Below are 14,549 nucleotides of genomic sequence, written 5' to 3' on the forward strand. Positions count from 1 at the left end.
TCCTAATTGCCTAAACATAAAAAAATAGCAAAATCATAGACCTGATGTCAATATGTTTTAATACAGATTTTTACATGCATTTACTTGCTTGTATGAACTCTGCTTGAAGGACTCATACATTCCTTCGTGATTTCTAAATTATTTTCAGAACATCACCAGACAACATACAGTGCCCTCCATAATTATTGGTACACCTGGTTAAAATGTGTTCTTTAGCTTTTAAAAAAAACATAAATAACAAAAAATCATAAATAAAAAATCAAATAACATAGGACCACAATGGAAAAAAGAGGAAATTCCAACCTTTAATTCAAGTGCATTTATTCAGTGGAAAAAAAATATCCCACATTAAGAAATAATTCTTTTACATCAAATCATGGGTGCCACAATTATTAGCACCCCTGATGTTTAATACTTTGTACAACCCCCTTTTGCCAACAAAACAGCACCTAATCTTCTCCTATAATGTTTCACAAGATTAGAGAACACAGAAAGAGAGATCTTCGACCATTCCTCTTTGCACAATGTCTCTAAATCATCCAGTGACCTGACTCCTCTCCTCTTCAGCTCACTCCACAGGTTTTCAATGGGGTTGAGGTCGGGGGACTGAGATGGCCATGGGAGGAGCTTGATTCTGTGTGTGGTGAACCATTTCTGTGTAGATTTGGCCACATGTTTTGGGTCATTATCTTGCTGAAAGACCCAGTGACGACCCATCTTCAGCTTTCGGGCAGAGGTCTCCAGATTTTGCTTTAAAATGTCCTGGTATTTCAAAGCATTCATGATGCCATGCACCCTAACAAGGATCCCAGGGCCTCTGGAAGAGAAACAGCTCCACAGCATCACCGATCCTCCCCCATACTTCACAGTGGGCATGCTTTTCTGCATACTCATCTTTTGTGTTCTGCCATACCCACTTAGAGTGTTTGTTGCCAAAAAGCTCTATCTTGGTCTCATCTGACCAAAGAACACGGCCCCAGTTGAAGCCCCAGTACCGCTTAGCAAACTCCAAACGTTTGCGTTTATGATTGTGACTGAGAAAAGGTTTTTTCCTTGCATGCCTCCCAAAGAGCTTGTTGGCATGTATATAGCGTCTGATGGTTGTTTTGGAGACTTTGTGACCCCAAGATGCTATCATTTGTTGCAGTGAGCTTTGGAGAATTTTTATTTCTCTTACCATCCTCCTCACTGTGCGTGGAGGCAAAATAAACTTCCTCATCCAGGCTTGTTTACTACTGTTCCAGTTTTTTTAAACTTCTTAATGATTCCTCTCACAGTAGATATGGGCAGCTGCAGGCAGGTGGCTATTTTCTTGTACCCATTACCTGACTTGTGAAGGTCGACACACATCTGCCTTACTTGAATGGTGTGTTCCTTTGTCTTTCCCATGTTGAAGAGTGGATAAGATAAATGGTTTCTGTGTCACGTCATATTTATACCCCAGGGAAGCAGGAAGTGATAAATTGCTAATTAAATGTTCCTAGATATTCTGATCAACTCTGTAAACTACTGTAGAAATGACAGAAATACTTGTATTACATTTATTTTATAGGAATTGTTAGGGGTGCCAATAATTGTGGAACAAAGTTATTTTATGAAAAATAATTATTTGTTAGTTAGGGATTTTTATTTCCCCTTAAAATTCATTTTATATTCACATTATATTTTTCTACAATTTTCAGTGTAACAATATGCTTCTGCAATAAAAAAATGAATTTATTTTAAGGCTTTTAGCACATCTTAACCAGGGGTGCCAATAATTATGGAGGGCACTGTATATTTAATCATGTATTTCACCAAGAACTGAACTTGAGTGTCTCTGAAAGTATTTAAACACAGAGAGAAAACCGTATTGTAAAGATGGCATTTATTAAAGAGGAAAATTAAGACATACGGATCGAAGAAACATTCACAGTCAAACTAGAAGACACTGAAGAACAAACAGGTTGGTTTTTATTCTCAAAGCTGAACTCTGGTGTAATAGATAATCATCTTGTAAGGAGGTGAACCAAAACATGTAAATGCATTAAGACTGATCTGAGAAGGGATATTCAAAGGAACAAAAGGACTTCAAAAAGAGATGTTGTGTTTATGACACCCTCTTCACCTCTGCTCTTCCTGCTTCCCCTCCTTCTGCCCAAAGACTTGGTTCATTAGGAATAAGGCATTATATGTCATGTGTCTTATGAACCTATTGTTCTTCACTCTCCTGTTTGGTTTCATTTGAAAGGTCTCAGTGCGATTGGTAAATTGGTATCAATTTCACAGTAATCACTTATATTATGGAGAAAATTAAGAACTTGATAGAACTGTGTTCTGTTGAGAAGGAGGTGTGTCCTCCTTTTGGGTCTCTGAAAGTGTTCCAGCCAGGTGTGACACTGGAGCACGGGAACCTAAACACCAAAAGGTTTTTACAACTACATTTGGTATCTCTTTGTCTGGTCTGAGTATATAAGGAAAGTGACAAAACACAACAAGGCGTGATTCTGTAGCCAGATCGGCCCGTAGTGTGGTGTGTGTCCTAATACACTACACTATGTACTTTTTAAAGACCAGGTATACTGACCTTTTAAGTTTGTTTTATTTTGTTTTGTGTTATTTTTGTACTGCTGATCAGTTGTGCAAATGTTTATCAATTATACCAATTTGGAAACTATTTTTGCCTGGCAAAATAAATGTTAATCTTGGTTAACTAATTTAATATTGTCTGAAATAACTTTTCTAGTAGGTTAGTGATTTCTGAGGTTTTCCGCATTGTTGGCGTGCTAGGGTGAGTCAGATCAACAATCAATGGATGGAGCCGTCTTGAGATCTTGACTTCTGGCCACCAAACTGGCTTAGCATGCTATTACTTAGAGAACACATAAAAAAATTACTCTTTTTGAGTCTATTGAGGAAATGGCTGCATTAAGGTAAGTGATCTACGGGGTAGCCTCTGACTAAGACCTGGACTAGCCCAGATGTGTCGTGAGCCTGTTCTGGCCAAACAAGGTCTCTAAGCGACCCAGACTCCTAACGAACGATAAGTCGAAACTAGGAAGTATTATAGTTAATTAATGACCCAAATTGAATCACAACTAGAGGGATCAGCAGTTACATTTAAGTAAATATAACTAAAATCACGAAAGATTGGAGTCAGATAAAATTATGTATAAGGTCAGTACTATAATTGGAAACCCAAAAGATTAATAAATATTAGTGATTTTTAACGAGATGCAAAGAAAAGACCGAACACGCATTGAATTTCGACCAGGGCCTCTAGATTTCATTCTGCAGGAAAAGGGGGACCCTTGCAATCTTAAATGGGTTTTGTGGACAGTATTGCCATAAGAGATGCCATAAATAATTTTAAATGGGAGATATCAGACTTAAGATTGTGTATGTTTGACTGAAAATGACATATCAAAAAGAATCAAGCTTCTGCTTTCAATTTTATTCTTGTGTTCATGTTGTATCACTTGAATGCAGATATTTAAAAAAAAAAAAAAAAACATTTAGTAGGTTAGTAAAGGAAAAATCTACAGATTTTGATGTTTTTTTGCCTTGGGCCAGGGTTGCCAGGTTTTTATTCCTGGCCAGTTGCATCTGAAAATTAGCCCACTGGCTTTTGAAGGATAAAACGTCTCGGTTACGTATATAACCCTCGTTCCCTGAAGAAGGGAACGGAGACGCCACGCCGGATGACCGACGCAATTGGGATCTCGCCGAGAGACCAATCTACTTCGAGTGTATCTAAACAAGCCAATTGAAGATTGGCATGCGCTAATCGCATCCAGCTGCCGCTGATCACAGCGTGTATAAATAAACAGCGGTGCAGCGCATATTCAGGTTTTCGCTGAGGAGCCGAAGCAGTGACCCGCCCCTTCAGCAGAGGTGCAGCACCGTGGCGCGACGGACGTGGACGCCTCCGCTCCCTTCTTCAGGGAACGAGGGTTACATACGTAATCGAGACGCTCCCTTTCAGTCGGTCACTCCAGTCACGCCGGATGACCGACGAATTGGGATCCCTACCAAAACGCCATGGACGCTGCCTCTTCCAGTGTCCTGTGGGAGCCCACAAGCCCCCTCAGTCTATCGGGCGTAGGCCGGGCTCAACCACAAGAAGCCAGCTACTTTTGTAACACTACCCATTCGTAAGACTGGAACATTGGGAAACGCCCCCACGTTTCTAGTGAACAGGACGCGCGGAAGTCCAGCCTTCCCGTAGGAGGTCTCGGAACGAATACGCATATGGACAGTATTTCAGTTTGCATATGGAAAATTGGAGGTGATTGAACCTTTCTTAGACGGGCAGAAGGTCTGCCGGGAAACACGGGCTCTAAGGCTATGCCGGAAATACACACATAAAGTCCTCTTGGGGTACTTTACATGGCTCCCAGCCCTCACCGGTTCTCACGGATTCATCGAGAGGGCCTGGCGCCGGATGCCCGCAACATCTGGCTGCCGAGGGGAATGGAGGAGCTCGACAGGGTCTACTGTATGGACGCTCTGGAGCGGTTAACAAGCCGACCGAAACCGGGCCTCTCAGTGCTTCTACCAGTTTGAGGTGAGAACACAGGAGGATACCGGTTCCACACGTAGGCTATAGAATCTAGCAATCGTGTTGGGGGTCGCCCAGCCCGCAGCTCTACAATCTGTCAGCGAGGTGCCACGAGCCACCGCCCAGGACGATGCAACACTTGCTGAGTGTGCCCGCAACCTGAAGGGGGCAGGGCATACCCTGTGCTTGGTACGCTAGGGTAATGGCGCCCACTATCCAGTGAGCCATCCTCTGCTTGGAGGCGGCACTCCCTTCTGCCGGCCTCTGTGACAAACGAGAGCTGGACTGAGGTCCTGAAGCTTTGTGTCCGGTCAACGAGCATCGGAGTGCTCGGACGGGACAAGCAACGCCAGGGCTGGGTCTGCCTCCTCCAGGGGCAGCGCTTGAAGGTTCACCACCTGGTCTCTGAAGGGGGTAGTGGGAACCTTGGGCACGAGTCGGGCCGTGGCCTCAGTGGTACCTGGGAATCCGCGAGCCCAAACTGTAGGCACGAATCGTCGACCGAAAAAGCCTGCAGGTCCCCTACCCTCTTGATGGAGGCCAATGCGAGCAGGAGCAATGTCTTCATAGATAAAAGAACTTTAGCACAACTGCTGGCAAGGGTTCAACGGAGCCTACTGCAGTGCTGTCAGCACTACAGACAGGTCCCAAGAGGGTACTGTTGGGAGCCGTGGAGGATTCAACCTCCTGGCTTCCCTCAGGAACCTGATAATCCGGCCATGCTTACCCACAGACCTCCCATCTATGGGGTCATGATTTGCAGCGATTGCAGCCACGTAGACTTTAAGGGTGGAGGGAGACAGCCTTTCGCTCCAACCCTTGCTGCAAGAAGATAAGCACGACTGATAGGGCAATTCCGGGGTCTTCACCCTGAGAAGAACACCACTCGATTTAACAGGCTCTACTTCAAGGCATAGGCCTGTCTCGTGGACGGCACTCTAGCCGAAGAAATGGTGTCGACTACCTCTTGAGGTAGGTCACCCAGAGCCTCCGCAGATCCCATCCAGGGACCAGACATGGAGTTTCCAGAGGTCTGGACGCGGGTGCCAAGGGGTGCCCCATCTCTGAGTCAGAAGATCCTTCCTCAGAGGGATCGGCCAAGGAGGGGCTGTCGCGAGGAGCACAAGTTCTGGGAACCAAGTCTTCACCAGTAGGGTGCTACTAGCAAGACCTGCTCCTAGTCCTCCCTGACCTTGCACAGTGTCTGTGCAAGAAGGCTCACTGGGGAAATACATACTTGCAAAGGCCCCGCAGCCAGCTGTGTGCCAGTGGGCAATGGGAAGTCTCTGGAGAGGCAAACAGGTCTACCTGAGTGGCTCGGAAACGCTCCCAATCAGCTGAACCGCCCGGGATGGAGTCTCCATTCTCCGGTAGTGCAGCTCGCGACAGCTCGTCGGCTGCCTGGTTGCACACTCCTGGAATGTGAATGGCGAGAAGCGACCTCAGAACTTCCGACTCCATAGGAGGAGGAGGTGGTGGGCTAGTTGCGACATACGACGGGAGCGTAGACCACCTTGTTGGTTGATGTACGCAACGGTCAGTATGTTGTCTGTGCGGACTAGTACATGCTGGCCTCGGAAGGCAGTTCTCGAGACTGCCTAGGCGAGATGTACTGCCAGCAACTTTAGGCAGTTGATGTGCCATTGCAGTTGAGGGCCCGCCCAAACCCCTGACACTGCATGCCCGTTGTACGTGGCCCCTCAGCCGGTGGTGGAGGCATCCGTGAAACCACAGCATACCTGGAGACCTTCTCCAGGCACTCCGCCCGAAGGAACGAGAGGTCTGACCACGGGTGAAGGTTTGGCGGCAGGCCGGTGTTATTTGAACCCGGTGAGTGCCACTTTGCCACGCCCACCTCGACTCGATCGTGTAGCCAATGTTGAAGCGGTCTCATATGGATTAGTCCCAGCGGCATCACTGTGGCGCGGCTGCCATATGCCCCAGGAGCCTCTGAAAATATTTCAGTGGGACCGCCATCCTGCTCTTGAACATATTGAAGCAGTTCAACACCGAATTGGCACGCCTCTGTGAGGTGTGCCATCTGATCGATCGAATCCAGCTCCATCCCAAGAAAAGAGATCTCTCTGCGTTGGGCAGAGTTTGCTCTTCTCCTGGTTGACCTGAAACCCCAACTGGCTGAGGTGCTGTAGCACCAGATCCCTGTGTTCGCACAACTGAGCCCGGACTGAGCCAGTCATCCAGTTGGTTGAGAACGCGAACGCCTTACTCTCTCAGTGGAGCAAGGGCTGCTTCCGCGACTTGCATGAAGACGCGTGGCGACAGGGAGAGCCCGAAGGGTAGGACTTGTACTGATATGCTCGACCTTCGAACGCCAACCTCAGGAATGGCCTGTGGCATGGAAGAATCGACACACGAAAGTACGTGTCCTTCAGGTCGATCGCTGCAACCAATCCTGGGGACGGACGCACTGAATAGGCGTTTCTGTGTCAACATCCTGAACGGGAGTGCTCGATTCAGGACTCACAGATCCAAGATTGGTCATAACCCACCGCCTTTCTTGGGCACTATGAAGTATGGGCTGTAAGCCCCGACCTCATATCGGCTGGAGGAAGCGGCTTTATCGTGCCTTCACTAGAAGGACAGCAATCTCCGCCCACAAGACAGGGGCACACGCATTGTTCACTGACATATAGCGGATCCCACTGAACTTGGGGACGCCGGATGAACTGAATCATATAGCCGAAGTCGAAGGGTTCGCAGGAGCCACCGGATAGCCTGGGAAGATTCAACCAGGCATCCAGAGACCGAACTAGCGGCTCGAGCGGAACCACCGACGCAGGCAGGCGATGGGGCAGCGAGGGGAGTGCAGGGACCCGGCCCGGGCGCCTCGTGGCCGGGTCCAAGCGGGTCTGAGTGTGTGCAACTCTTACCTGCATCCCCGCAGAAGTGAGGCGGGTAGGCTGTTGGTTCGTCCTCCCAGTCTTCCCACTGCTGCATATTAGCCCAAGGAGAGCGTGAGTGGCGCGGGAACTGGCCCGCTCAACTCCTCGCCTCCCTGGGGACCCAGAGACAGAGGAAACCGCCCTTGTCGAGGTTTTAGGTAGCGGCAACATTCTCTGCCCGGCAGAGCAGCTCCTCCATCCCCGGATCTGAGGGCCTCTTGCACCTGCGCTTTCCTCCAGGTTTGGCAGGAGCCTGGACAGGCTGGGTGGCTGCCCTGCTGCCAGCTCCACGGTGCTGCCTAGATGGGGCTGCTGCGTTGACTGCACGGGAGCGGTGGCGGCAGCAGGGGGCCCTCGGCGACGAGCTGGCTGAGGTGGGCCGTCGGCGGCTGGGTGAAGGCAGCAGCTGCACGCCGAGGCAGGATGTTTCTTACCTCAGTCTGCTTCTGGGCAGCGGAGAACTGCTGGGCAAAGTTCTCCACTGCGTCGCGAAGTGGCCGGGTCTGGGACATGGGGCATTCAAGGAACGTGGTCTTGTCTACCTCGCGCATGTCGACCAGACACAGCCACAGATGGCGTTTCTGGACCACCGTAGTGGCCATCGTGACAACCCAGAGACCGCGTTGTGACCTTCGCCGCCGCCGTGGCGCGAGGTCCATCACGATACAGAGTTCTTTCAGAACTTCCAGGTCATGACCACCCCTGTGCAGATCCTTCAGTGCCTTGGCCTGATGAACCTGCAACAACGCCAAAGCGTGTACTGCAGACGCAGCTTGTCCACAGGCCGCACAAGGCACCGCCGCTCAGAGCCGACGCAGTACCTGCAGGCCCGGGAGGGGAGCACAGGATCACCGCACTAAGCGGAAACGGCATTGGGACACAGCTGCATCCCAACTGACCGCTCCACTGGGGGCGATCACCGAACTCCCTGGCTGTGCCACTGTCAAGGGTGGTGAAGGAGGAGGAGCCACTGGGGCAGTTTCTGGCAGTGAAAGGTGCTTTCCACATCCCAGTAAGCTCCTCATGCACTTCCGGAAGAAAGGTACCAGGGTGGGGCCCTGAGAACCAGCGCAAGCCACCCTTAAATACCAATCGTCCAGCCTCGAGGCCCGGGGAAGCAGTGGAGGTTTCCACTTGATCCCGATCACCTCGACGGCCTGGGCAAGCATAGCCACCATTTCTAGATCTGTATCCAGTACATTCAACGCCTGGTAGACGCAGAGCAACCGGATCTTCACTTCCAGAAATGTCTGGCTCACCTTCCGATGCAGCGATTGACTTCTGATCATCAGGGGGAGCCCAAGAGGGTACAGCTGATACCCCACGTGAGGGTCCAGACTGCCCCTTTGCAGCTCCACTGGTTGCAGAGTTTAAGCTTTGTTTCACAACGAAATGGAGCCCACCTGTCTGCAGCCAGAATGAGAACCAAGTCGAGCAAACACAAGCTCCGCCTCCTTTTTCAAGGCGACAGAGCCCGCCATCACTCCGAGATGACCATCTCCCCGCGAGGAAATGATTCATCCACAACCGCCACCTCAGCATGCTAAGCCCAGGCACACGAGGCAACGATTGTGACCATCACCTAACACCAGGTAACAACCGCATCCAGAAACACACGGGTGTACGTGAGTCTGAAGCAAGACCCACGCTGTCTTCCAAGACGCTACGAGTTTGCCAGGACGTAACGTCGTCTTTAAAAAGACGCACCCGCGAATGCTCTTTTTAGTGCTGCGGCAACAGGGGATAGCCGTTTTGCACACAAACAGGGGTAGTGCAGCCTGATTGTGGCAATCCACTGACGCAGGAAAACGACCTCCGCTGAAACACCGTACTCCAACACTCGTAGATCGCGTCTTTGGAGCGGAACAGTCACGCCGCTCCGGCGAAAAGCTGAATATGCGCTGCACCCGCTGCTTATTTATACACGCGCGCTGTGATCAGCGGCAGCTGGATGCGATAGCGCATGCCAATCTTCAATTGGCTTGTTTAGATACACTCGAAGTAGATTGGTCTCAAGCGAGATCCCAATTCGCCGGTCATCCGACGTGACTGACTCGAGTGACCGACTGAAAGGGAACTCACAGTCCAGGGCTAAAACATCATGTATTTCACATGAAACATGATAAACATATTGTGGAAAGAGCTTTAAAATAACCCAATTCTGCTGGAAAACCATGGACTTGGCAACACTGCCTTGAGCCATTAAAAGGTTTTAACTCTCATTTGTCTTTTTTGTTTTAGACCTGACGTCACTGAAAAGGAGGAGTGAAGAACTCAATGAAAAGAAAGATGAAGATCAGTATAAAAAACCTCATGATTTCAAAATGGGAGAAAAATCATTTAGTTGCACACAGGCTGAAAGGACACATAAAAGAGCTCACAAGAATACACATATCAATCAATCATTTTTATTTATATAGTGCTTTTAACAACACAGGTTGCATCAAAGCACTGTACAGAATAATGACAGGGATGTATAATGACGAGAGTGACCAATTTCTTATTAAATGCAGAGACGGGCTCTGTAGTCAATTCAATGATAATCACTAGAAGTTAAGTGTCCCCAACCAAGCAAGACAGAGGCGACAGCGGCAAGGAAACAAAACCCCATGCATACAGAATGGAGAAAAAAAAACCTTGGGAGAAACCAGACTCAGTTGGGGCCAGTTCTCCTCTGACCAGACGCCCAGCACTTAACTTCCAGTTCAATTTTAAGCGCAACTGTGTCAGGTAGTGTAAATGACTTGTGTGTGTGTGTGTGTGTGTGCGTGTGTATGTGTGTCTTCATCAGGATCTGGTGATTGGTCCACGGGGCGCATCTAGGTGTTCTGCTCTCTGATGAACATAATCTCTGTGTGCTGATCCACCATCTAGTCTGGATACAAACTGTGAAAGCAGATTGAGAAAGAGACAGGACTAATATTAGCGTAGATGCCATTCTTTTTACGATGTCACAAGTACATCGTATTTTAGGAGTAGTGTTCCCGGTTCCAGCAAATCTAAGTAATGCAGCCTAAAAATCCTTTAACGGATTTGAATAATAAAGGTGTGTTGGTGTGTTATGTGTAGGCTAAGGTAAAAAGATGTGTCTTTAATCTAGATTTAAACTGGCAGAGTGTGTCTGCTTCACGAACAGAGTTAGGGAGATTGTTCCAGAGTTTAGGTGCTAAATAGGAAAAGATATTTGATATTCTAGGTATTATCAAATGGCCAGAGTTTTGAGAACGCAGCGGACGTGCAGGACTATAATGTGATAAGAGCTTGCTCAAGTACTGAGGAGCTAAACCATTCAGGGCTTTATAGGTAATTAATAAGATTTTAAAATCTATTCGATGTTTGATAGGGAGCCAGTGCAGTGTTGACAGAACCGGGCTAATATGATCATACTTCCTAGTTCTAGTAAGGACTCTGGCTGCTGCGTTTTGGACTAGCTGAAGTTTGTTTATTAAGCGTGCAGAACAACCACCCAATAAAGCATTACAATAATCTAACCTCAAGGTCATAAACGCATGAATTAATATTTCTGCATTAGAGGTTGAAAGCATAGGTCGTAATTTAGATATATTTTTAAGATGGAAAAACGCAGTTTTACAGATGCTAGAAACATGATTTTCGAAGGAGAGATTGCTGTCAAACAGCACACCTAGGTTCTTAACTGATGATGAAGAATTAACAGAGCAGCCATCAAGTGATAGGCTGTGTTCTAGATTATTATATGTGGGGTTTTTAGGTCCAATTATTAGCACCTCTGTTTTTTCAGAATTTAGCATTAGGAAGTTACTCATCATCCAGCTTTTTATATCGACTATGCATTCTGTTAGATTCTCAATTTGGTGTGTATCACCAGGCTGCGCTGAAATATAGAGCTGAGTATCATCAGCATAGCAGTGAAAGCTAACACCATGACTCCTGATAATATCTCCCAGAGGTAACATGTATAGGTTGAAAAGTAACGGTCCTAGCACTGAGCCTTGAGGAACTCCATATTTCACTTGTGATTGATATGATACCTCCTCATTTATTGCTACAAACTGATAGCAGTCAGATAGATATGATTTAAACCATGCTAAGGCGCTTCCTCTAATGCCAACATAGTTTTCTAGTCTATCCAAGAGAATGTTGTGATCGATAGTATCGAATGCTGCGCTAAGATCTAATAGCACTAATAACGAGATAAAACCACGATCAGATGATAAAAGCAGGTCATTAGTAACTCTAATGAGAGCAGTCTCAGTACTATGGTACGGTCTAAAACCTGATTGGAAATCCTCACAGACACCATTTTTTTCTAAAAAGGAATACAGTTGTGAGGATACTACCTTTTCTAGTATCTTTGACAGAAAAGGGAGATTAGAGATTGGTCTGTAATTTACTAAGTCTTTGGGATCAAGATGTGGTTTCTTAATAAGAGGCTTAACTACAGCCAGTTTGAAGGTTTTGGGAACATATCCTAATGACAATGATGAATTAATAATGTTCAAAATAGGATCTATGACTTCTGGAAGCAAATCTTTTAATAGTTTAGATGGAACAGGGTCTAACATACATGTTGCTGGTTTAGATGATTAAGATGATTAGATGACATAGAAATGACTTCACCTGTGGAAACACATTTAAATGATTTGGAAACATTAATTCCCAAAACCAAATTCACGCCAGAGAAAAACCTTGCGGATGTGGATGAAGTTTTACTCGTAAAGACACTCTTCAATCACACATGAGAGTTCACACCGGAGAGAGGCCTTTCACCTGCAGACTGTGTGGAAACAGCTTCAATCGAAAATCAAGCCTCAATAACCACATGAAAGTCCACACCGGTGAGAAGCCTCACACGTGCTCTCAGTGCAGAAAATGTTTCACACTTAAACAACATCTGAGTGACCACGTGAGAATCCACACCGGAGAGAAAACTTTTGCCTGCCAACAATGCGTAAAAGGTTTTACTCAAAAAAACACATGACCATTCACACCGATGAGAAGCCATTTACACATGATCACAATTTCAGACATAAAGTAACACTCTGATGTGTTCACTGTGTCATGTGATTAATAGTTTGCTTTGAAGAGCATCTCATCCTCATGGACTGAACAAGTTTGGCCAGTTCTTGCAGTGAGATGTTTCTCCACTATGGTCACACCATATCATATAGACCTCTTAAATTACAGGCATTGTAGTTTATTGCTTGATGCAGCACTATGGCGTGTTCACACAGGTGATCTTAAATCCTGGGCATTTTCCATCTCCTGAGTAGTTACCTCATTTCCTCCCTCTGGCCATTTTCTTGGCTGCATTTGCACCGGTGGCAGAAATTTTAAATGGGGGCTGCTACAGATGTCAATGAAACGGTATGCATACAGAATACTGCTGTACGTTTTTATATGATTATGAAGTCATTAAATTGTTGACTAGATGCCGCACTACTGTAGAAAAGACAGCTGAGAGGATTCAATTAGCAGCACGTCTAAAACACACCGAAGTCTGACCAAAATGTTTAAAGGGTTAGTTCACGCCAAAAATAAAATTCTGTCATTAATTACTCACCTTCATGTTGATCCAAGACCTTTATCTGCGGAACACAACTTAAGATATTTTTGATGGAATCTGAGATCTCTCTGACCCTAAAAAAAAAGCCAAAAAGCCATACCTCTGACGTGAGAACAAGGCCAAGCGACTCAAGAAAACATAAGAACTGGGTGCAGAAAAATGGCAGCAGGTGCTCTGGACTGATCAAAATGTGAAATATTTTTCTGTAGCAGAAGGTAGTTTGTTCGTTGAAGGGCTGGAGAGTGGGACAATAATGAGTGTCTGCAGGAAACAGTGAAGCATGGTGGAGGTTCTTTGAACGTTTGGGGCTGCATTTCTGCAAATGGAGTTGGAGATTTAGTCAGGATTAATGTTGTCAGTGCTGAGAAATACAGGCAGATACTTATCCATCATGCAATACAATCAGGGAGGCTATGTTTGGAACAACCTACCAGCTGAGTTCACTAATCAGAGAGTACCAAAATCTGATCTCAGTTTGAATTCTAATTGATTTGTTTTATTGTTACTTTACAAAAACAACAGATAAAATTGCATGCTCTCCATCAATAATATTTGTGACATTCACACATACACACACTGGTCCTCATTTATCAATCTAACATAGAAACGAGTGTGGTAACAAATCAACTTACAGAGTTCACGTTTGATTCATTAAAAATGTGTATGCCACCAATCGCATCAAACAAATCGTGCATTGATTAATGTGGCGGAAAAAAACTAATTTCCAGCTGCTAGACTGTTCCATTCAACAGCGCTCCTTCCCTTGGCAGAATTTTCCAGTTGCTGACAGAAGTGTTGCAAGAGCATCTTGCAGGATGGGCAGAACTGATCCATTCATCCTCCAGACCATCATAGCCATCATAGCCATCATAACCATCACAAGTAGTGAGCGATGCGACTTTAGTCTGTGTGCGAGTGAGTGAGAGAGAGAGAGAGAATTACACCTGTATGTATGGGTTTATTTGAAAATTAGTTCATCAATCCAATTTTTTCTAAGACAAAGTATTATAAGCGGGATATAGATGATATCTTGATGAATCTACGGAATTATTGCTGTTTATTGACTTAATCCTAGAACTGAACATCTGAAGTTCACTATTGAATGTAACACTGAAAGCATTCGTTTTCTTGATGTTTCTGAGTTTAAACTCCAAACTGAATTATCTCATACCCCAACTGATGATAACACAATGTTAAAGGATGACGTTTAAAGGACGACATCAAAAGTCTTCCTATTAGAGTATGTAGCAAGGAGCAGAGAGAGAGAGAGAGAGAGAGGTTCACCTAAACACAGCTAAATATGATTTTTGTAAAGTTGAAGAATGGAGGTCCTTGCAGTTGGCTGAAAACTTTGTCTTTTTTAATTATTATTATTATTATTTTTAATTATTATAAATATGTCAGCTGAAGTAATGTTTACGTTTTATCTCAGGTAATACTTTTTCAAATCAATTCAATATACAAATAGATAAAAAAAAATATTAAATAGAACTTTAGGATTTTTGTCTATACATATACTGTGTGTAATGAGGAGTCAGAAGCGTTCGGATCAATTCGCAAG

The sequence above is a fragment of the Puntigrus tetrazona genome, chromosome 4, assembly GCF_018831695.1.
Source record: "Puntigrus tetrazona isolate hp1 chromosome 4, ASM1883169v1, whole genome shotgun sequence".
NCBI classification, from domain to species: Eukaryota; Metazoa; Chordata; class Actinopteri; order Cypriniformes; family Cyprinidae; genus Puntigrus; species Puntigrus tetrazona.